Below are 21,978 nucleotides of genomic sequence, written 5' to 3' on the forward strand. Positions count from 1 at the left end.
CTCTATCCAGTCCTCCCAGCAGATATCAGGCTGACCTGCTTGTGACAAAAAGTATGGAGGAGTAATGATATTTGCTTGTGCAGCCATACTCACTCAACAAGAATATCAAAGTAACAAGGTAGGCCTCTCTCAATAGGTACTGTAGACTGAAAGGACTTTTTAATTTTTTTTAATAATTGGTACCCACTCTAGCCCTCCCTCGCTGAATAAGGTCTTCGCTCTAGACTTTTACAGCTCCCATGAAATGGCCCCTGCTTTGGTCCGCTCACTCTACATCGGGTTGTCATTCTAGTCTTTTCCGGCAACTGTATCGACTATTCCAGGCACGCGCGACAGCACGAGTGTGCGCACGAAGGCTTAGTGTGCTCGAGGAGCAGCGCGCATGGGATGACTCTCTGCTTATGGGACTCTGCTGACAGTGACCCCAGCTGATCGATGTCAGGTGCACGAAGAGGCCAGTGTAGTGCCCCACTCGGCACGTAGGATCCCAGGTAAAGTGCCGGACATGCAGCCGTCCTCACTAGATATTCCTCAAGGGATGGAGCAATGTTCCTTGAGCCGCCGGGAGAACCGCGTAGAACACAAGGTTGTGTGAAAGCGCACAGGACCTCCGTCTTTCAAGACCTTCGTCGCCAAAATGTTAGGAATAGACGTCCGCACACATAGGGGTTTCCTTCACAAGTTTAATCGCAAACACACAACCTGGCGTCGGTCTCCTCCGAGGTCCCAGAGTCAACTGGCATCCTTCTAATCCCGCATGCCTACAATCTAGAACTTGGCCAAGTTACATCACAACAGGCTGCTGATGCACTTCTTTGTTGGTTATTCAGTTGGGCATTCCTGTATGTATTTGCAGCAGATTTGTTACTAATGGCACTTTTCTGTTTCCCTGCCTGGTTATTTTGGCTGAACCACACGCTGTAGTTATACTTCCTGGCTGTGCCAATGGTCTGACTTACGAGTTGCAAGGTTATGAACTTTTTGTTTTTATACCTTTGTTTTTTCCTTTGTTTTATCCTGGTTTACTTGAAGCTGATTTGCTATATTAAATGTGTTCAGAGCTTTTAGTGCCCGCTGTAAGCCGAGTTTTGTACAGTACATTATCATGAGGTCGTCAGCATATTAAATGATTTGAAGCTTTGTGGAGCCAGTCTTCGGTAGGACCAGTCTGCCAGTCTGCCTCCAAACTTTTCCCTAAGTCCACTGTATACAAGTTTAACAGCAGTGGGGACAGGACGCAGCCCTGATTTTCACCTCTATTAGTTTCTATTTACCAAGTCATTGTACCAGGACCAGTTGTTACTCAAACCCATGTTTGTGTGTACAAATGAAAGTATGACACATGCTGCCAGCTATCGAAAGCCACACTATAATCCACAAAGCAGCAGAATAATGGCAGATTATTGCTTTTAGCCACTTGCTGCTGCAAATCTGAGAACGCCACAATGAGAGAGCTATTAAACGATAGTTTGAGGCAACTGTGCGATCTCCCTTTTTGTAAATTGGGCAGAGTATGGACCCTCTTCAGGAGTCCGGGACTGCAACTGACTGAAACACACTATTAAAGAGCAGTGACAGCCTCTTTACCCAGTCCACCGGGAACATTTGAGTAAGAAAGCTCAGACCATTGGGACCTGGGACACCATCCTTCCTTATACACTTAATAACATTTATTATTGATGTGATATGATCTAGATCTGCACATTTTACTTCTTCAGAAGCAACTGACTGCTCTAATCTGGGGACTACTTTGGTCTCTGGGCTTTCTTCTGCCTCTGAGGAGAGTGCTTCATAGTGGGGAGAAGATGAATTCAGGATCATCTCAGACCTGTTGCCAGACATGCCAAAAACCGACTGGGTGGCTGTGTACAAGTCTGTAACGTGAGTGACCCATGCAGCCCTGAAACGCCACTCTTTAACTTGTTTACATGCTCACAGAGGCTGGCGTGATTTGAGTCCTTTAGTAGCTGAAATAAGGTTTCCCAATCTTTTTTATCGTTTAGATCTTTTTGATCTTCTGCTACCTTGCTCTCCCATATTTTTTTCGGGTTCTTCTATTGTTGATTATCTGAACCGCTGTGCCGTTTGTGGGCTTTTGTTTGTGCACGCACTGAGCTCTACGAAGAGCTCATCTTGCCCTGACAACAGCTTTGTCTAGTTGTGGCGCTGCGCTTCTCAACAGGGCAGATCTAGATGGGTGAACACCAGGAGGTTTCCCTTGTAGTAGAGATATGAGGTCATCCACTGACGTCTCCCACCATTCAAAATTCGGGTGAGGTTCCAGGAGCTGGGTAAAGTATTCTGGTCTCCATTTAATTCTTCTTACTAGTTGAACCTTCTCTGTACCCATTGATGCCCCTACCAAAGTGACCTTTTCTGGGGGTTGAACTTGGAGGTCTATGATGCATTTTAACAGGTAGTGGTCACTCTCCGCCAATTCAGTTACTTCAAAGTGGGTGAGCCTTGGGGATAAGCTTTCTGACAAAAACATATAGTCAATAGTTGAGCCTCCCTTGAAAGTCAGAGGAAATGCTCAGACCTTCTGTTTTATCAAGAACTCCTGGCGAGATGATGTTAGTTTAAAGGATGCCAAGAAGTTCTGCATTAGTTGGTGCTCTCTGTCTTGGGGGATGTCATCTGATTGGCCGCCTAAACCACTTACATTGAAGTCTCCCAACATAACTATTTCATGTCCAGGGTGATCAAGGATGATGGTTTCCAATTTATCCAGAAGTCCATGGATTGTCGCTGGCTTTAGTTTTTTATAGTGTTTATAAAACAGTTGACCAGTATCAAGTCTGCTTTTTCCCGATAGATGTTCAGGCCACTGATGGAGACTACTTGGACCATTTTCATATTAATTGGAATTTCGGTGGCCACCAGATTACCTGGGTGCCTAATAAAAATGGATAAACCACAAGAGGGGCGGCCGAAAATACTTGGTCCAGTTGCTGGCAGGAAGATCTCATAGTAGTCTGACAAATGAGATGGAGCAACTTCCCAGGTTTCCCCCACACAGATTCTCTTTGGTTGTGTGTACAAACAATAGATAAGGCCTGCGAGGCCTCTGGTATGGAGGTCCAACCATTCTTCCCCCACTTGAGCCCCTTAAGACGGTTTTCAACATTTCCCTGCGGCCGGTGTTTAATAAAACAAACAGGTATTTGACAGGCGGGGGGATATATAGGTCGATGCTCTATTCTGCAAAAGACTCTCCTTCGGCCCATACTGCAGCTCTCTGAGATGCCCTTTTCTAGACTGTTTTTGTGACTTTTCAGGTAGCATTTAGGAAGGGTGGCTCAAACCTGACCCAGTCCTTTTCCTCTAGAAGATGTGCCTGAGTGCTGGAACATGACTAAAGAGAAGTAGTAAGTTCCCCCTGTTTAAGGTGTCTGTAAGACCTTTTGGACTATAGCGTGGGATGAAAGTTAGTTCCAGGGAGTCCTGTTCTGCTATTTCAAATATAGCATATCTAATGGGCAACACGGCCTGTTGAGCCCCCAGCAGACTACTGGGGGCTCTGCATAGAGAAGGGGCTTCTGTGCTGGGAAGGTTGTTATGGATTATGTTTTTCCCTGGACAGTTGGCCGGCTCCCTGCAGCTCGTGTTGATTGGTAACCCTGCAGTCTCTGAGGGCTGTAGGATTTGCTCAATACTTAAGTCAGCTTGCACTGCGGACTGATGTGCTTGTGCTCTACATGGGCTAGAGTGCTCAATTAAGCCCACATCCATAAGTGGGGCTGTTGCCATTGTTGCTGGATTTACTATTGAAGGGTTCCCAGTAGCTTTGGTGCCCTGATCCAGAGGAATTCTCCGATCACCCGGGCTCCCGGATGTCATTGCTGCTCCCCTGGTGGCGATTTCAAATAGTGGGGTTTACCTAGTGAGTTCAACTGCCACTAACCTCCTTGAATGAGTGACTGAGTCACTACTGCATGTTCTTATGACTGGACTTTTTGAGTTGTCCTGGTTGTTTCAAGTAGTGGGGCTTGCCCAGTGAACTCGGCTACCCCTATCCTTTTGGGGGTAGCTGGCAGTGACTCTGCTGCTTGTTCTTGAGACTGGCCTTTTTGAGTTGTCTGAGGTAAGAAAATTGGAAACAACATAACTGAGCTGCTGCCTTCCTGGACTTCAGGTGCATTGTTTGCTTTGTGTCTTAGGGCCATTCTACTTTGGCATCTCTGTTTCCTAGCTTGCTTTTTTAGCCTTTTCTTCGCTCTCATTGAGAGGCCAGTGGATAGAACTTGAGAGGGCATAGCGGGCGGGTTGCTAGCATTTGCTATGTCTCCGTGATATTCTGGAGAACCTTCAGTGTTTAATTCCAACTTTTCACACTTGAGAGCTTCTGTTTCCCTGCTTTGTGTTATGACAGGTAGATCTCAGTCACCTTCCTGCTCTTGCATTTCTGGTGTACTCCTAGGTGTTGAAATGGCTCCCTTTCCACCAGAGGGCCTCCTCACTATTTAGTTATAACTGAGTTTTCGTCGATGTGTTCCTCTGTGTTATTGAGGAAGTGGTCCGACAGTACCCTGAGTTCCTGGCCTGTGAAGCTCGTCCTTCCCAAGTTGGTGGGCAAAGTTTTTGCTTCTAGTGCAGGGTCCTTTAATGGCTCCAAATTGCTCATTTCAATCGCTGAATGCCTGAATGCCCTTGTTCAGGCGTCACCTCAAGTTCACGAACAACTTAGGCGGTAGTTGTTATCAGGTGTGTTTAGTTCTCAAACCCCAGTATAAGCGAGCAAGCCACAAGTGAATTTGGTTGCTGGGTGACTTTGTCTTCAGTTATCATCTTAAGTACTGGTGTTGCAGATCATACTTGAGTTATAGTCTCGCTAGTGATGTAGGGATCTTGATGGATTGTTGTGAAGGGAGAGCATGAAAAGGATCTCTGCCCCAGAGGTGCCACTACTGATGCAAAGTCATTTGATGCGCATAGCACCATGTTTTCTATTTGACTGTCTGGGGCTCCCACTTCACGTGACCCTTCTTGGACACACTCTGATCCCACTGCTGGTGAATTGTAATAGAGAGTTCTTTGCTTTGTGGCGGTCCTGAGTGTCTAAGTGGTCTCTACTATAGCCTTTGAACACCCTTATTACCAGAGGCAATGGGGCGCTTACCCTTTTGTGCCTAGTTTGCGGGTCGAGCTGCCTCCCTGCCCTAGCCGGCATGTGTTATGTTTCCTTTTAGTCATTCCTTGCCAGGAAGTGCTTCAGAGGGGCTGGGTTCCACCCAATTTGTTTCACGCTTCATGTTGATTCCCATTGGTTCCCGTCGGTTCAGTAGCTCTATGCGCTCTATGCGCCTAGTGCTAGTTGGTTAGCTGCGTCACCACACCTCCAGACCTACTACTCACACTGTGTTAGTAGATGGGGGGCACAAGCATGCGGCATAGAGCATGGGCATGGTTTGTAGTCTGGATCACAGACTGTCTTCTTTGCCCCACTCAGTACTCCCCTGCACCCCATCTCCCTGGTTGTCCCCCCAGAAGGCGGGGGACCAGAGGGACAAGAGCACACAGTTTAGGAGTTAGAAGGCTCGAAGGATTATTGAGCAATGTCCAAGGCCAAATCCAGGCATGTTGTTTGTTAGCGATTGTTTAGTAGATTGCGTGTTAGCTGCTATTGAAGGGGTTCTGCTTTGCCGTACGCCGCTATCAGCTGCAGCCTATAAGCTTGCACCTACGAGCATCTGCTACAGACCACTGCAGGCAGAACTGGCTCTATTTGTCTCTGGGGCTGTGGAGCTGTGCAGTTTATTCAAATAGCAGCTGGTAAAATATTTTAAATATAATTATCTAGACTGTCTATTGATTCCCCCCACTACGCACTAATCTCAGTGATGCTGCCAAAGGTTTTATATTTCACTTTAAATTGAGATTTATCAGGGCAAGATAGATCATTTACCCAATATCATTAATTTACCACTAAATTTACAAGGTGGTTCGGCATTGGTAAGTATATCTTCCACATAGTAAAGCTTGCATCAGTTATTTCACACAAGGGCACTGTTGAATACTCGTTTATAAACTCATTTAGTGCTAATTCTCGTGAAAAATGTAAAAATTATTGCTTTGTTTTACCGCAGCTGCAGCTGCATTCTTCTGCTTTTTATTTTTTTTGCTCATGCTAACGTTGCCTTTCAGATGTGCTATAGTCGACCTGTTAATTAAGTGGCAAAAAGTTTGCAAACTAGCTTGCTCAACAGAATCTCTCTTTACATTTGTTACTCACTCCCATGAGGCACCTGATTATTCTCTTGGTGAAAAATGTATTATGTGATCAGTACTAAGAATTGTATGTGTAGTAGAGAATATCTTTGAGCTCTGCCCAATTTGTCAAAAGCTGGACTCCTTAGCTGATATATGGGATCTTCTTGTCAGTTATCTCTTTAACGCAATGCCCCAGGGTAAGATTGTAATTGTATTTATATAGCGCTTACTGCTCCTGACGGGGCATCAAATCACTTTTCAGCGAGTAGCATGCTACCCCGGAACCCAAAAGGATTAGTATTGGGAAATATGAGTACAGTACTAGTATTAGTATAGGGAGGTATGAGTTCATTTGAGCAGAGGGCGTGTGAGTCTGTTAGTTGATTTGAATAGACCAGTGGAGGGATAAAGGAGGGAAGAATCCAGAAGTGTTCATTGGGAAATCATAGTAGTAAGGTGGGGTTTGAGATGAGTAAAGGAGAGATGGAGGATGTAAGAGTCTGTAGAAAAGTATAGGGAGATCATAGTAGTTAAATGAGGTTTGGGATGAGTCAAAGGAGAGATAAATGAAGGAGAATTTAGTAGGGTTGTTTGGAAGTTCATAATCGTCATAGTTCATAGTCAGGAGGGGTAGAGGAGGGAAATGTCTGGGAAGGGTTATTTTGGAGACCATAGTAGCAGAATGGGGTTGGGATGAGTCAGAGAGTGAGTGGAGATAGAGGATAGATTTATAGAGGTATAGGGTGATGGTCAGACAGAGTAAAGCTTTTGAGAGAGTAAAATGTTTTTTTTGGTATGTTTTATTTCTCTTGTACAGTAGGATTAGAGTAGTAAATATATAGATGCCTAACATAATCAAGGGAATAAATGTGTAAGGAATATATGTTGAGATTTAAAGTTGTATAGTATAAACACAGGCTTTCAAGAGTTACAGTATTTGAAGTTAATGTGTGTATTTTTATAACAGTATTTTATCTATTCTCAATATTTCAATAATGAAATAATTGTACATAAATAGTTAAAATACTATTTACCTATTGTGATAGGTAAAATATAAACAGAGATTCATTAGCATCTAATCAATGAACTTATATAGAAACTATGCAATGACCTATGAACATGTCAAGTGTAGAATAATGTACACACATATATATACATATATGCATAGAAACATATACAAATATATATATACATACATACACCTACACATATAAATACATTTATACATTTAATTGAAGTAAAATATACATTTGTATATATTTTTAGATAAAATACGTATTTGTATAAAAAAATACACATATCTAGATACACATGATCAAATTATAACATGTTTACCTACACGGGGATATGCCTTCCATTGCTGTTTGAGTTTGGTTGTTATGGAGGAAAGTGCCAACTCTTGAGTAGTCTTCTGAAGATAAAATAGTTATCTGTGGATCTTATGTTTGGGGTTAATGAATTCCATAGTTTGGCTGTTTGAACAGAGAAAGATGTAACACCTATTGTCTTTTTTTTTTTTTTTGGTGGTGTTTTGAGGCGGGGTGCCAATCTTGAGTGGAGGTTTCTTTGTTGAATTTATTTGGTGATTTTATTGCAGATGAAAAGAAGCCCTTTTCCATGTATTGCTTTGTCAGTGATACAAAGCAGCTTGAAGTTGGATCTTCTGGCAACCGGTAACCAATATAGGGCCCTCAAGGCAGGGGAGATATGGGCGAGTGGCTTTACATGTAGGCGTAACCTGGCAGCCGAGCTCTGAATGCATTGTAGTTTTTTCATAGTAGATAAAGATGATCTATGGTAGAGGCCATTGGCGTAGTCTAGTTTAGATAGTACAAGAGAGATACACCTTGTGTGGAAATCTGAGTTAGGGGAAGATGCGTCACAGAGTTTTCATGGTGATGAAGCTTGATCTTGCTAATTTGTCCACCTGAGCATTCATTGTTAACTTGGAGTCCATGGTAATTCCAAGGTTTCTTACTTCCTTAGATAGTTTAGGAGGTGGCCCCAGATAGTCAAGCCAGGCGCAGAGTGGGTCACAATTTTTCCAATTCAGTTTGAGATGGTTCCATGTCCTCCACTGATCAATGGCTCTGAGGCAATTGAAGATTTGTGGGTTTCCGATGTCTTAGGGACATTCCAGTTTAAGGAATATTTGTGTAGCTATATCTGCATAGCAGTAGCATGTGAGCTGAAATTCATTGCTCATTGCTGGTAATAACATCAGGTAGATGTTGAAAAGCATGGGTGAGATGATTGAGCCTTGAAGGACGCCTGCTTTTGTGAAGTAGGGTTTGTATGAGTAAGGGGGAGTATGGATGACATTAGTTCTGTTTTGAAAGTAGGATGTGATCCAGTTGAGAGAAGTCCCTTCTATGCTGGCTTCACAGAGCCCTTGTATTAGGTTGTCATGGTCAACTGTGTCAAAGGCAGCTGAGAGTTTCAGGAGAAGTAGTACATCAACTCCACTGCGTTCTATTGTGTTTTTAAGTACATCCCAGATGGCGATGAGGGAAGATTCAGTTCCTCTTCCTGGGCATAATCCAGCTTGGTAGTCTGAAAGTATGGAGTTTTCTTCAATGAACTGTGACAACTGGGCAAAAGCTGCTCTTTCTATAAGTTTGTCCAGGAAAGGACCATTTGTAATCAGTCTGTAGTTGTTGGGGTCCTGTGGGGTCAGGTTTGTTTTGTTTATTAACGGGCGTATGTATACCTTTTTAAGATCTTCAGGAAAGATTTCCATAGTTAAAGAAGTATTGATGATTCTTCTTACTTTGTGTGGCTGCATAGGTAGATAAAAGAATATCCCTGAAGATGTGTGGTGGACAAGGATCAGAAGGGCATCCGGAAGGCCTGCTTGCTTTGACCAGATCTATAAATTCACTTTGGGATATTTGTTTGAAGGAGTGCAGATTCTGGGTTGGCTTACTCTTGGAGGGAATTTTTGGATATGGGTTGGTGCTGGTGGTTTTCCTTTGTTTTAAATAGGAGTTTTTAAATAGATTGTTGTTGTGAGTGAGATGTTGAGTTTTGTTGTTTCTGTAGAGTAGCCTTGTTGTGTAATAGACATGAGACTGTAAAATTATGAAGACTGGCATGTTGTATATTTTGTTAGTGTCTGTTTAGGGTGGAAGGAGTATTGGTTGAGGGGGGTGGTGGAGCACGTGGGTCATATTATAAGGCTCTAAATTGTGCAATGGATGAGAGGCGGGTGAATTAATGTTGCTGTGTTGGGGAGTTTGGGGTAGATGTTGGTGAAGAATGTGAATGATGGAGTAAAGTTGGTTTTGGATTTGCATTATTTGTGACGTCAGGAGGGTGGTAGTGGGTGTGATGGAAAGTAATTTAAAGCGTTTGTGATTTTGATGTGCGTGTGTGTGTGTTGTTGTTTTTTTTTTGGAGTCGTGAGAGGAGATATGAATGTAGTGTTCTTTTGTGATGGACTTGTATGTGAGTGTAGGAGGCTGGCCTGGCTTATAGTGGGTACCTTGTGGTACTTACACCCTGTGCCAGGTCCAGTTATCCTTTATTAGTGGAATAGAGGTGTTTCTAGCAGCTTAGGCTGATAGAAGGTAGCTATGGCAAAGCAGCTTAGGCTGAACTAGGAGACATGCAAAGCTCCTACTACACCACTTATATCATATAGCACAATATCATAAGAAAACTCAATACTCAATGTTACTAAAAATAAAGGTACTTTATTTTTATGACAATATGCCACAAGTATTTCAGTGAGTACCCTCAGTAAGAAGGTAAGTAATATACACAAGTTATATGTACACAAACCCAAAACAGGTAAGTAAGAGTAAGAAAAGTAATGCAAACAGTGTAGAATTGCAATACAATAGGTGAACATAGGTCTAGGGGCAACACAAACCATATACTCCAAAAGTGGAATGCGAATCACGAATGGACCCCAGACCTATGGGAGCTTGTAGAGGGTCGCTGGGACTGTAAGAAAACAGTCAGGGTGTCCAAGATAACCCACACCCAAGACCCTGGAAAGTAGAAGTAAAGTACACCTACTACCCCAAAAGAACACAATAGTCGTGATAGGGGTATTTTGCAAGAACCACAAACACCAGCAAAGCACTGAAGATGGATTCCTGGACCTGAGAACCTGCAAGGCAAGGGGACCAAGTCCAAGAGTCGCAATAGTGTCCAGGGGGGGCAGGAGCCCAGGAAATCCCGGATGAAGGTGCAAGGAAGCTGCCTCTGGATGGAAGAAGCTTAGGATTCTGCAACAACGAAGAGAGCTAGGAACTTCTCCTTTGGATGAAAGATGTCCCACGGTGTGCTGAAGGTTGCAGAAGTGTTCCCACGCAGAAATACTGCAAACAAGCCTTGCTAGCTGCAAGGGTCATGGTTGAGGTTTTTGGGTGCTGCTGGGGACCAGGAAGGACCAGGATGTCGCCCCTTGGAGGAGGAGACAGAGGGGGCACTCAGCAACTCAGAGAGTCCCCACAGAATCAGGCAGCACCCGCAGAAGTACTGGAGCAGGCACTTAGAAGATTTGTTATACGGAGCTGGCTAAGAGTCACAAAGGAGGGTTCCACGATGTCGGAGGCCAACTCAGAGGGTTGAGCACTGCAGGACGGAGTGCTGGGGACCCAGGCTAGGCTGTTGACGAAGGAATCCTTGGAGGAGTACACAGAAGCCGGAGCAGCTACAAATCACGCAGTACACAGGTTTGCAGTGTAGCGTGGGGAAGCAAGGACTTACCTCCACCAAACTTGGACTGAAGGATCACAGGACTGTGGGAGTCACTTAGATAGAGTTCCTGTGTTCCAGGGACCACACTCGTCAGGATGAGAGGGGACCCATAGGACCGGTGATGCAGTCTTTTGGTGCCTGTGTTAGCAGGGGGAAGATTCCGTCGACCCACTGGAGATTTCTTCTTGGCTTTCAGTGCAGGGTGAAGCCAGGTGACCCCCAGAGCATGCACCACCAGGAAACAGTCGAGAAAGCCGGCAGGATTAGGCGCTACAATGTTGCTGGTAGTCCTCTTGCTACTATGTTGTGGTTTTGCAGGCGTCCTGGAGCAGTCAGCGGTCGATCCTTGGCAGAAGGTGAAGAGGGAAGTGCAGAGGAACTCGGGTGAGCTCTTGCATTCGTTATCTGAAGAATACCCCAGAGGAGAGACCCTAAATAGCCAGAAAAGGAGGTTTGGCTACCAAGAAAGGTAAGAGCCAATCAGAGGGGGTCTCTGACAATGCCTGCTGGCACTGGCCACTCAGAGCAGTCCAGTGTGCCCCCAACACCTCTGTTTCCAAGATGGCAGAGGTCTGGGACACACTGGAGGAGCTCTGGGCACCTCCCCTGGGAGGTACTGGTCAGGGGAGTGGTCACTCCCCTTTCCTTTGTCCAGTTTCACACCAGAGCAGGGCTGGGGGATCCCTGAACTAGTGTAGACTGGCTTATGCAGAGATGGGCACCATCTGTGCCCATCAAAGCATTTCCAGAGGCTGGGGGAGGCTACTCCTCCCCAGCCCTTCACACCTATTTCCAAAGGGAGAGGGTGTAACACCCTCTCTCAGAGGAAATCCTTTGTTCTGCCTTCCTGGGCCAGGGCTGCCTGGACCCCAGGAGGGCAGAATCCTGTCTGAGGGGTTGGCAGCAGCAGCAGCTGCAGTGGAAACCCCGGAAAGGCAGTTTGGCAGCACCTGGGCTCTGTGCTAGAGACCCGGGGGATCATGGAATTGTCCCCCCAATACCATAATGGTATTGGGGTGACAATTCCATGATCTTAGGCATGTTACATGGCCATGTTCGGAGTTACCATGGTGACGCTATACATAGGTAGTGACCTATGTATAGTGCACATGTGTAATGGTGTCCCTGCACTCACAAAGTCCAGGGAATTTGCCCTGAACAATGTGGGGGTACCTTGGCTAGTGCCGGGGTGCCCACACACTAAGTAACTTGGCACCCAACCTTCACCAAGTGAGGGTTAGACATATAGGTGACTTATAAGTTACTTGTGTGCAGTGAAAAATGGCTGTGAAATAACGTGGACGTTATTTCACTCAGGCTGCTGTGGAAGGCCTGTGTAAGAATTGCCTGAGCTCCCTATGGGTGGCAAAAGAAATTCTGCAGCCCATAGGGATCTCCTGGAACCCCAATACCCTGGGTACCTAAGTACCATATACAAGGGAATTATATGGGTGTACCAGTGTGCCAATGAGAATTGGTAAATATAGTCACTAGCCTGCAGTGACAAATTTAGAAAGCAGAGAGAGCATAAACACTGAGGTTCTGGTTAGCAGAGCCTCAGTGATACAGTTAGGCACCACACAAGGAACACATATAGGCCACAAACTTATGAGCACTGGGGTCCTGGCTAGCAGCTTCCCAGTGACACATAACAAACACACTGACAACATAGGGTTTTCACTATGAGCACTGGGCCCTGGCTAGCAGTATCCCAGTGAGACAGTGAAAACATCCTGACATATATTCACAAACAGGCCAAAAGTGGGGGCAACAAGGCTAGAAAGAGGCTACCTTCCTACAGTGAGTTACTGCTGGTGAGTGTTTTTTGAAAAGTGCAGGGGAGATGTGTTTTGGAGAAGAGTGTATGTTGTGACTAAAGGGGATGAACAAAAGTTATGAATGTGTTAGATTTGATCATCACTGGAAGAGGTAATATGTATGGTGGATTAGAGTGTAAGGAACCTATATTTGTGTGTAATTGGTAAAAAGAGGAGGATGGTGTTTGTGGATGGTGTGATGGAAGGCTGAGTATAGGTTATTTTATTATAAAAAGAACTCTGTTATGAGTTTGTAGAGGGAAGTGCTGATGTTTTATATGAACAAGGAGAGTGTGTCTGGATGCATTATAGTTTTGTATAATGTGGCTTTGTGTTGTGTTTGTAATGTGTGGATGTATTAGTGGTATGGGACAGAGTTGTATTTTGTGTAAGAATGAAGGTGCCATACTATTGTAGTAGGGATATAATGGAGTATAGATGTGTTTTGTGTGGTTTTGTAGTGGTTGTTGAGACACTGAGATCTGTATGAGGTTTGTTTGTGGTATATGTATAGAATGCATTTGCTGATATTGTGTTTGGATGTTGGAGGATGTGAAGGGAGGCAGCTGCCCTTGTCCTCTCCGCCCTTAGCTGCAACGTATAGATGCCCTGAGAACTAGGCTTAAATAGCCCTATTGGCCAATGGAACCCTAGCCCTAATCCTACCCAATAAGAATCCTAACCCTGGGGGCGTGGCCAAGGTGTCAAGATGGCGGTCGCACTTTTGTAGTGCTCCGGACCCCTCCGTCATCCGCCTTTGGCAAAACGCATAATCCTACATCATCTGCACCGCAAAAACATACCCCGGAGACCCAAACACTGCGCTGAGCTCAGCAAGACCCCCGCCAGCCATTCCACCAAACCGTAAGCAGCTGATCCGCGAATAACCATCCGGGGCCAAGATGGGGGACGGAGGGCGGAGATGTGAATCAGAGCACCGGTAATTGAAGAGGCCGCGGTGCTGGCTTATCGTGGGTGCCCCGTGGCGGTCCCTCTGGCGCTGCGGAGGGTCCGGAGGTGAGAGGCGGGACACCGAGTTGCTGGTGGACGCCTGGGGCAGCCGCGGCACACAGAGAGGGCGGAAGGCAGACGAGGCGGTGACCGGAGCCCGGCAGTGATCACGGGCCTCGCACGCCCGGTAGCGGCGCGTCGGCGCTGAGGGGGTCAGGGTGCCTGCCCCTAAAATAAAGAGGAGACAACTGGCGCCGCTGTCAAGGGGCCGCGGCGGGCTCAGTGGGACCTGGCTGAGACGGCGATCGTGAGGCCGTCCTGTCCCTCCCGGTGCCGAAGACCTGGGACTTGAAAACGGGGCCCCCCGGGGACGGATCGGAGGCCTCCCTTGGTGGCCTAGCCCCACGGCCTGGGCCCCTGGGTAGCTTGGAACCGGCGGGTGTCGACCCGGGGCTCCCCCCACCAAATTGGAGGACTCACCCGCTGGAGAGGAGCCGTGCAAGAAAACGACTGCCGGCTCAAGAAAGCAGAGGCACAGCAGGGACGAGGCCCTCTGCTGCACCTGTCGGGCACCCCTCCAGGACAGAGCGGACTACGGGTGGGCTGGCAGACTCGGACCGGGGTGGTGACCGACACTCACCCTTACTGGAGATCTCCACATTGCCGGACAAGGCGGCGCAACCTTCAATATTATCAGGCCGTGGGCCCACTCACAGGAAGTGAAGATAATAAGTCCTGCCGGGTGGGAGCAGTGAGGGGAATAACTGCGGGCGTGGGAAGGTGGAGGCCATCATCGGAGTGGAGTCCTCTTCCCCACACAGCACTCGAACTATACCGGCACATCTGGGCCCGGTGAGAGGCCCGTTCTCCGACTGCGCCCCACCAGGCAGGAAAACCATAATGTTGAAGCCCTTGGGTCTTCCACAGAACTGAGCAAGTACGAAACGGAGGTTGTGGTCCCGGGTCCCCGATGCCCTGCACTCACACGGCTGTCCCCCGGAGGTGAGGAGGTCCATCTGTTCTGAGCCCCGGGCGGCGTCGCCCCGGCCCGTGCTGCAGAGAATTTACTTTAGCAGGCAGCGGCTAACCAACTCGCCGAAGGCTACGCGGAGAAGAGAAAGGGACTAAACTACAATGGGCAAAGACAAGGCAACGAGGCAGGCAGCGGCCCAAACACGCATGGACCAGTTCACCACGAGCGCAACTGGTCTCCGGATGGAAGACCGTGCCCCAAGTGGAGGGGGTGACCCCCAAACGGCGTCCAGCGATCTGACAACGATACTCCAGGCGATACAGGCGTCCCAAGTGGCTGTTGAAACTAAAATAGGAGAGGTGAGGGTGGATGTAGCCTTGATTCGACAGGACCACCTAAATGCCACAGCCCGAATCACTGAAACTGAATCCAGAATCTCCACAATGGAAGATGATGTGACCACTCTTAAGGCCCAGGTGTCCGCACTGACCACCCGCACTTCTGAACTACACAGGCGAGCAGAGGATGCTGAAAACAGGTCGAGGCGTAACAACCTCCGCATGGTGGGCCTTCTTGAAACCACAACAGAAGCGTCTCTGGCCAGTTACCTAGAGGACTGGTTCCGCTCCTGGATGCCGGCGGACCGCCTCACGCCATGGTTCGCAGTCGAGCGAGCCCACAGGGCCCTCCAGTCGAAGCCCCCACCCGGTTCCCCACCCAGATTGGTGATACTGCGTCTTTTCAATTTCAAAGACAGGGACGCGGTACTACAGGAGGCGTGCTCCAAGGGAGATCTCGTCTGCGACGGGGCAAAGGTCCTTCTCTTCCCTGACTATACAAGGGAGGTGCAACAGCAACGCCGCTCGTTCACAGAGGTGAAACAGAATCTAAGATCGATGAACATTCAATATCGCCTCCTCTTTCCAGCACGACTCCGGGTGGTCCACAGCAACAAAACTTACTTCTTCGATCAGCCAGCCACGGCCTGGACCTGGTTGACAGAGGAGGTCCCCTTGGGTCCCTACAGATATGGATCTCGACTCCAACAAGAACCAGCACTGGGTGGGCAGAAGGGGCGGCAGTCCGATTGCCGCCGCCACACCCGTTCTAGGCGACGCAGGACCGACCGCGGAGCCCGCCTGGATTCCCCCCGGGGCTCACTGGACGGGGTCGATGAGCCCGCAGTCGCTGGGAGACCCGGAGGACCCCCGTCCCCCAGGCCGAGACCCTCGAGACAGAAACCGAGCCCGATCCGGGTCTCCGGAGGACACAGACCTATCTCGTAGCCCAGTACTATGATCTTGCGGAGAGATCCTTAGACAAAAGCACCACTTTGCCAAGCAAATAATAACTACATTAGTCATTAGACTAACATGTCCATTGTATTCTTGATCTTAATCCGACTTTATTGAGGGGTCCACCACCACTGCTACCCTATTAGTTTATGTTCCGCCTCACCAGTTCCACAAGGGAGGCGCAACACCTGGGCGACAGATGTTTATAGGGGGAAGTATGGGGCGGGCTGGGAGTTGGGGGGCAAGGGAGTTCCAGCCTAGTTTCAAAGGCAAATGTTATAGTTTGTTTGTTACTATCACTTATGGGCTTTCCATGTAAAGTACAGAGCAGGGACAATAGAGATTTAATAGATACAATAGCGATGCACGCCGGCAATGATGTGAATGACATGGGGGCTCTTCGCTATCCCCAGGCTCGACAACAAGAAAGATTGACGGACACCACAAGACGTTTCTAAATACCCATCCACCATGACTCAAACACAGGTAATCTCTTGGAATGTTAACGGCCTCCTAGATAAAATTAAACGGACTGCCGTATTCACCTCCATACACCGACATAAACCGGGAATGCTCCTGTTGCAGGAGACACACCTCCTGGGGGATCTTTGCCCCTTCTTAGCCCGCAGGGGCTTCAACAGGGTATATCACGCCGGATTCATGCGCGGATCCATACTACTACACCGTACCTTCCCTCTGACAAACATCCAGGTCCGGAGGGACCGACAGGGCCGATACGTAGCCATCTCTGGCAAGATCGAAGGAGTCACGACTAACATAATCAGTGTTTATGTCCCCCCCCACTGGTTCGGAAAACTCTTGACGACCTTACTAACCTACTCGCTGACCTTCCATCCGGGTGTACGATGGTGGGAGGAGACTTCAACGCAACCCCAGACCCGACTCTAGATGTGGCAGGTCCGATCTCAGTACATAGACAAGTAGCAGCGGTGGGAATCACGGGTTGGCTCTCCGCGAATGGGCTCTGTGACGCCTGGTGGGTGTGGCACCCAAGACGGCGACAATTCACACACACCTCTGCGGCCCATGGGTCACACTCCAGAATCATCCTGGTGCTGCTCCCAAGCACAGACTGCACAACCCTCTCCCATATTGAAATATTAGCGAGGGGAGTCTCCGATCACGCCCCACTTTGGTTTCTCAGAGGTCCAGCCCGATTCCAATCTCACCTCATGTGGCGCTTAAACGCGTGGTACCTTCAAGACAAGACCCTCACAGAACAATTGCGACGGGCACTGCAAGACTACTTCGCGGTGAATGAAGGGTCGGTGACCTCGGCGGGTACTTTGTGGGCAGCAGGTAAAGTGGTATCAAGGGGCACAGCCAAAGACTTGATATGAAGACAGGAACATGCACGAACCCAACACATTGAACAACTAGAGCTTCGTGCAATGAAGCTTGAAGAACAGAACACAATAGACCCAAATGACAGAACGGAACGATAACTAATCCTAATTCGGGAGGAGATCCGAGACCAGTCCCTAGAAGCAGCGAAACACCTGTGGAGATCCACCACAGCGAGGGTTTATGGGAGGGGGGACAAATCTGGGAAAATGCTATATTGGCTGTTGTCACGTCATCATGCCTCCAGGATAGTCCTGGAGGTCTATGATGCGGGAGGAAATCCTGTGGTAAAACACTCGGAAATAGCGAACACCTTCGCCATGTACTACCAAACACTGTATCAAAAGTCTGCCCTGGTTGACCTGGAACTGGCTCAACGCATGCTAGACGAGGTCCCTCTCTCACAACTACCGGCAGTGGAGATGCAAATCCTAGACGAAGCTATCAGTGGTGAAGAAATAGGAACAGCCATATCGTCTCTTGGCACTGGGAAAACGCCTGGACCCGACGGGTTCCCCGCTGAATACTATAAAGCCTTTAGAGAGGACGTAACACCGTACCTGCTAAAACTCTACGCAGAGGTCGAAGAGAGTGGAGCCTTCCCCCAAGAAATAGACGCCGCCACCATTGTGGTGCTCCCTAAATCCCAACCTCCCTCACCCTACTGTGCTGATTATAGACCAATATCACTGACTAATACCGAAGTTAAAATCTTTGCCACCATCCTCGCTAATCGCCTAAAAAAGGTCTTACCACAACTGATCCACCCGGATCAATGTGGATTCATGGCCACTCGCAGTACTCGACACTGTATCCGCCGTCTACATGTGGCCACCGGTTACACAGGGATCTGGCTCTTCTACTCATAGATTTTGAAAAGGACTTTGACTCAGTGGATTTGGGTTTTCTCTTCTTGGTGCTTCAACGAGCAGGCCTGGGCCCAAGATCCTGTCGTCTGGTTCAGACACTATGGGGGTCATTCTGATGCCCGCCGCCCGCCAAGTGGAAACCGCCAATTGGCCGCTCCGCGGTCAAAAGACCGCGGAGGCCATTCTGGCTTTCACGCTGGGCCGGCGGGCGCCCGCCAAGGGACCGCCTGCCGGCCCAGCGGGAAAGGCCCTGCAACCCAGAAGCCGGCTCCGAATGGGTTTCAGGGGTGCGACGGGTGCAGTTTCACCCGTCGCGATTCTCACTGTCTGCTAAGCAGACAGTGAAAATCATGCTAGGGCCCTGTTAGGGGGCCCCTGCACTGCCCATGCCAGTGGCATGGGCAGTGCAGGGGCCCCCAGGGGCCCCACGACACCCGTTCCTGCCATCCTGTTCCTGGCGGTAAAAACCGCCAGAAACAGGGTGGCGGGAAGGGGGTCGGAATCTCCATGGCGGCATGGAGATTCAGCCCAGACAGGGGAAATCCGTTGGGAAACCGCCGGATCCCCTTTTCTGACCGCGGCTTTACCGCCGCGGTCAGAATGGGCAGGGAAGCACCGCCAGCCTGTTGGCGGTGCTTCCGTGGTCATCCACCCTGGCGGTCGATGACCGCCAGGGTTGGAATGACCCCCTATATGCTAACCCCACAGCCCGCGTACAGGTGAATGGCACATTGTCCTCAACATTCGTGGTCCAGCCGGGCACACGTCAGGGATGTCCCTTGTCTCCCCTCCTGTTTATCCTGGCCATCGAGCCCCTGGCTCAGATGATTAGGACAGACCAGGTGTACCGCGGGTGGAATTGGGGTCACTCCCAAGAAGACAGAATTGCACTGTACGCCGATGATGTTTTGCTGTACATGGAAGACCCCAATACAACGTGCCCACAAAGCCTCTGCATTTTACGGCGCTACGAGCGGGCGTCAGGACTGAAGGTGAATCCCACTAAATCGATGCTGATCCCGCTGGCTGGCGCACGTGACTGCTTCGACTGGCAAGACACAATACCACTACATCGACTCAGTTTTAAATACTTGGGCAGCTGGGTGTCCACCCTGCCCGAACTGGCTTGTGCCAAAAACCTGACACCGTTACTGACACGCATAAGGTCAGAGTTACAAAGATGGCAAACCTTGCCGCTAAATGTAATGGTCCGCGTAGCCCTTTTCAAGATGATGGTCCTACCGAGGCTCCTGTATATCTTTCAGAATTTTCCCCTGCCGATCCCTTGTTCCTGGTTCAGGGCTCTCGAAAACGCTGCAGGCCAGTTCCTATGGAGAGGTGCTAGACACTGAGCAGCGACCCACCACTGTAGGAGAGGAATGGATGACGGAGGCCTAGGTGCCTCAGACCCCTACCTGTATTATCTAGCCACCCAGCTCATAGTGATTCACGACTGGTTTAATGGAGGATGGGGTGACCCGGCCTACCGAGTGGAACTTGAGATCTTGGGGTTTCCCCACATCCTAGGAATACTATATGGGAGACCCCTCCCACGGGACATGGGAGAGGTGACCAGAGCGGCCTGTTTGGCATGGCGCGCAGCTTTAAGTCACACCCGATGGAACACCACATCACACACCAGACCCCACTATGGGCAGGGAGATGGCTAAGCGCGACAGCGTCATTGGAGGGATTCACAGACTGGGACCGGCTAGGCATTTCCTTGGTGGGTGACGTATGGAAAGGTGAAACAATGAAGTCCCTCTGTGACATGCAGACAGATTTCCAACTAAATCAGACACAGTTCTTCAAATACCTTCAACTCAGACATGCTCTGAGGGTCCACTTACCAACCATCGGCCCCCTGCCTGAATGCAACCCTCTTGAGGCCAAACTACTTATGGGTAACCTTAGAGGATTCGGAATGGAGGGAGGCTCTGATGGCGCCCAGGGAATTGGTGGTGTCGGCCAGACTCCGCGCCGTGCAATTCTACTACTTACATGAGGCTTACCTACCACCGTCCAGACTACTCCGGGCAGGTCTGCGCCCCTCTGCCCAATGCCCACGGTGTGGGGATGGCCCTGCCGACTTCTTCCATATGGTCTGGTCCTGTCACGTGATACAGACATTCTGGGTGGGGGTACTTTGGGAGATCGGGCCGCCCTGGGTCAGGAGGTTCAAAGGTCTGCTAAGTTGGCCCTGCTGGAGGTGATGGAGGAGATGGGAGGCCCCGAGCGAAGCGAGCCTTGGCCGCCGCAGCCATGCTGGTCGCCAAAAGAGACATTGCCGCTGCCTGGATCTCCCCTGAGGGCCCATCAAGGTGTTGATTGGTGTGCTAACCAAGAGAAAGTGGTATATGAATCTAGAGGCTGCCCCCGGAAGTTTGAGAAAATCTGGGGAGGATGGATGGTTGTATGATCATAAAATGGACAAAGCGCGTGAGTATGGTTGTGGTAACAGAACTTAAGCTGGATAGTCCTGTCAGTCTGTACTAATGTTCACACTGTCGCCGATGGCGGCCCGTCGTTAGAATGTACTGCCATGTAATTGTTCGCTGCCTTTCTCTACCTGCTCTATCTGAAGTTTTTGATGCTCGTAAAAACAATAAAAACTTGTTTATAAAAAAAAAAAAAGAATCCTAACTCTAAACCGAAGAGCCAATGGGAAACCTGGCCCTATTAACCAATCACAACCCTAGCCCTTACAACCAATCAGAACAGTAATCCAAAACCCTTAGTACAATAAGAAACGTAGCCCTAGTACCAATAAGAACCCTAGTCCTGACAGCCAATCAGAACACTAACCTTAAATCCTTAGTCCAATTGGAACCCTAGTACCAATCAGAACCATAGCTCTGACAGCCAATCTGAACAGTAACCCTAAACCCTTAGTCCAATAGGAACCCTAGCCCTAGCGCCAATCAGAACACAAACCCTAAGCCCTTAAGCCAGTAGAAATACTAGCCCCAACATACACTCACAACAACAAATGCAACAACCAATAGAAACGTATATAAGGACCAAGTCACCTTAAGCCCAAGCCCCAGTGGAAGTCAGGAGGGAGGTGCCTCTCTATTTAGAATCCCCTTGGATACAGGCACAATCCACACTTCCAAGCTAGCAGATTCTACTTTTCAGGTAAGAGACAAATTTGAAACCACTGAAATACTGCTTGTCGCACACTCAAATATATTACTTTTTTCAAGGCACAAACCAGTGGTGCATACACATTCCAAACACAGTTTAAACAACAGAGCAGATTATGCAGTTTTCTAAACACACTCTGATTAGCCACTGAGGTGTGTGTAGCCCTTTGTGAAAAACTAGGAGGGAAAACTCAAACAGTCACGGGTAAAAAACGGCAGTTTAACCCCTTAGCTGCTCTCACCGCCCCCTCCCAGTGCTGAGCCATTTTTTGGCTATTTGGGGTAGTTCGCTATTGGGCCTTCATAACCTTTGTCTACATAAGCTATCCACGCCAAATTTGTGTCCTTTTGCACCAACATCCTAGAGATTGTAAAGGTGCCCAGAGTTTATGGGTTCTCCTGGAGGAGACCAAGAAATTAGCCAAAATACAGCTAAAATGTCGTTTTTTTCAGAAAAGTGGGTAAAAGGGCTGCAGAAGAAAGCATGTGTTTTTTTCCCTGAAAATGGCATCAACAAAGGGTTTGTGGTGCTAACATCACCATCGCCCCAGATTTCAGGAACAGGCAGACTTGAATCAGAATCAGAAAACCACACTTATCAACAAAAGTTTGGCATTTTACTGGGACATACCCCATTTTCAC

The sequence above is a fragment of the Pleurodeles waltl genome, chromosome 5, assembly GCF_031143425.1.
Source record: "Pleurodeles waltl isolate 20211129_DDA chromosome 5, aPleWal1.hap1.20221129, whole genome shotgun sequence".
In the NCBI taxonomy this organism is placed as follows: domain Eukaryota; kingdom Metazoa; phylum Chordata; class Amphibia; order Caudata; family Salamandridae; genus Pleurodeles; species Pleurodeles waltl.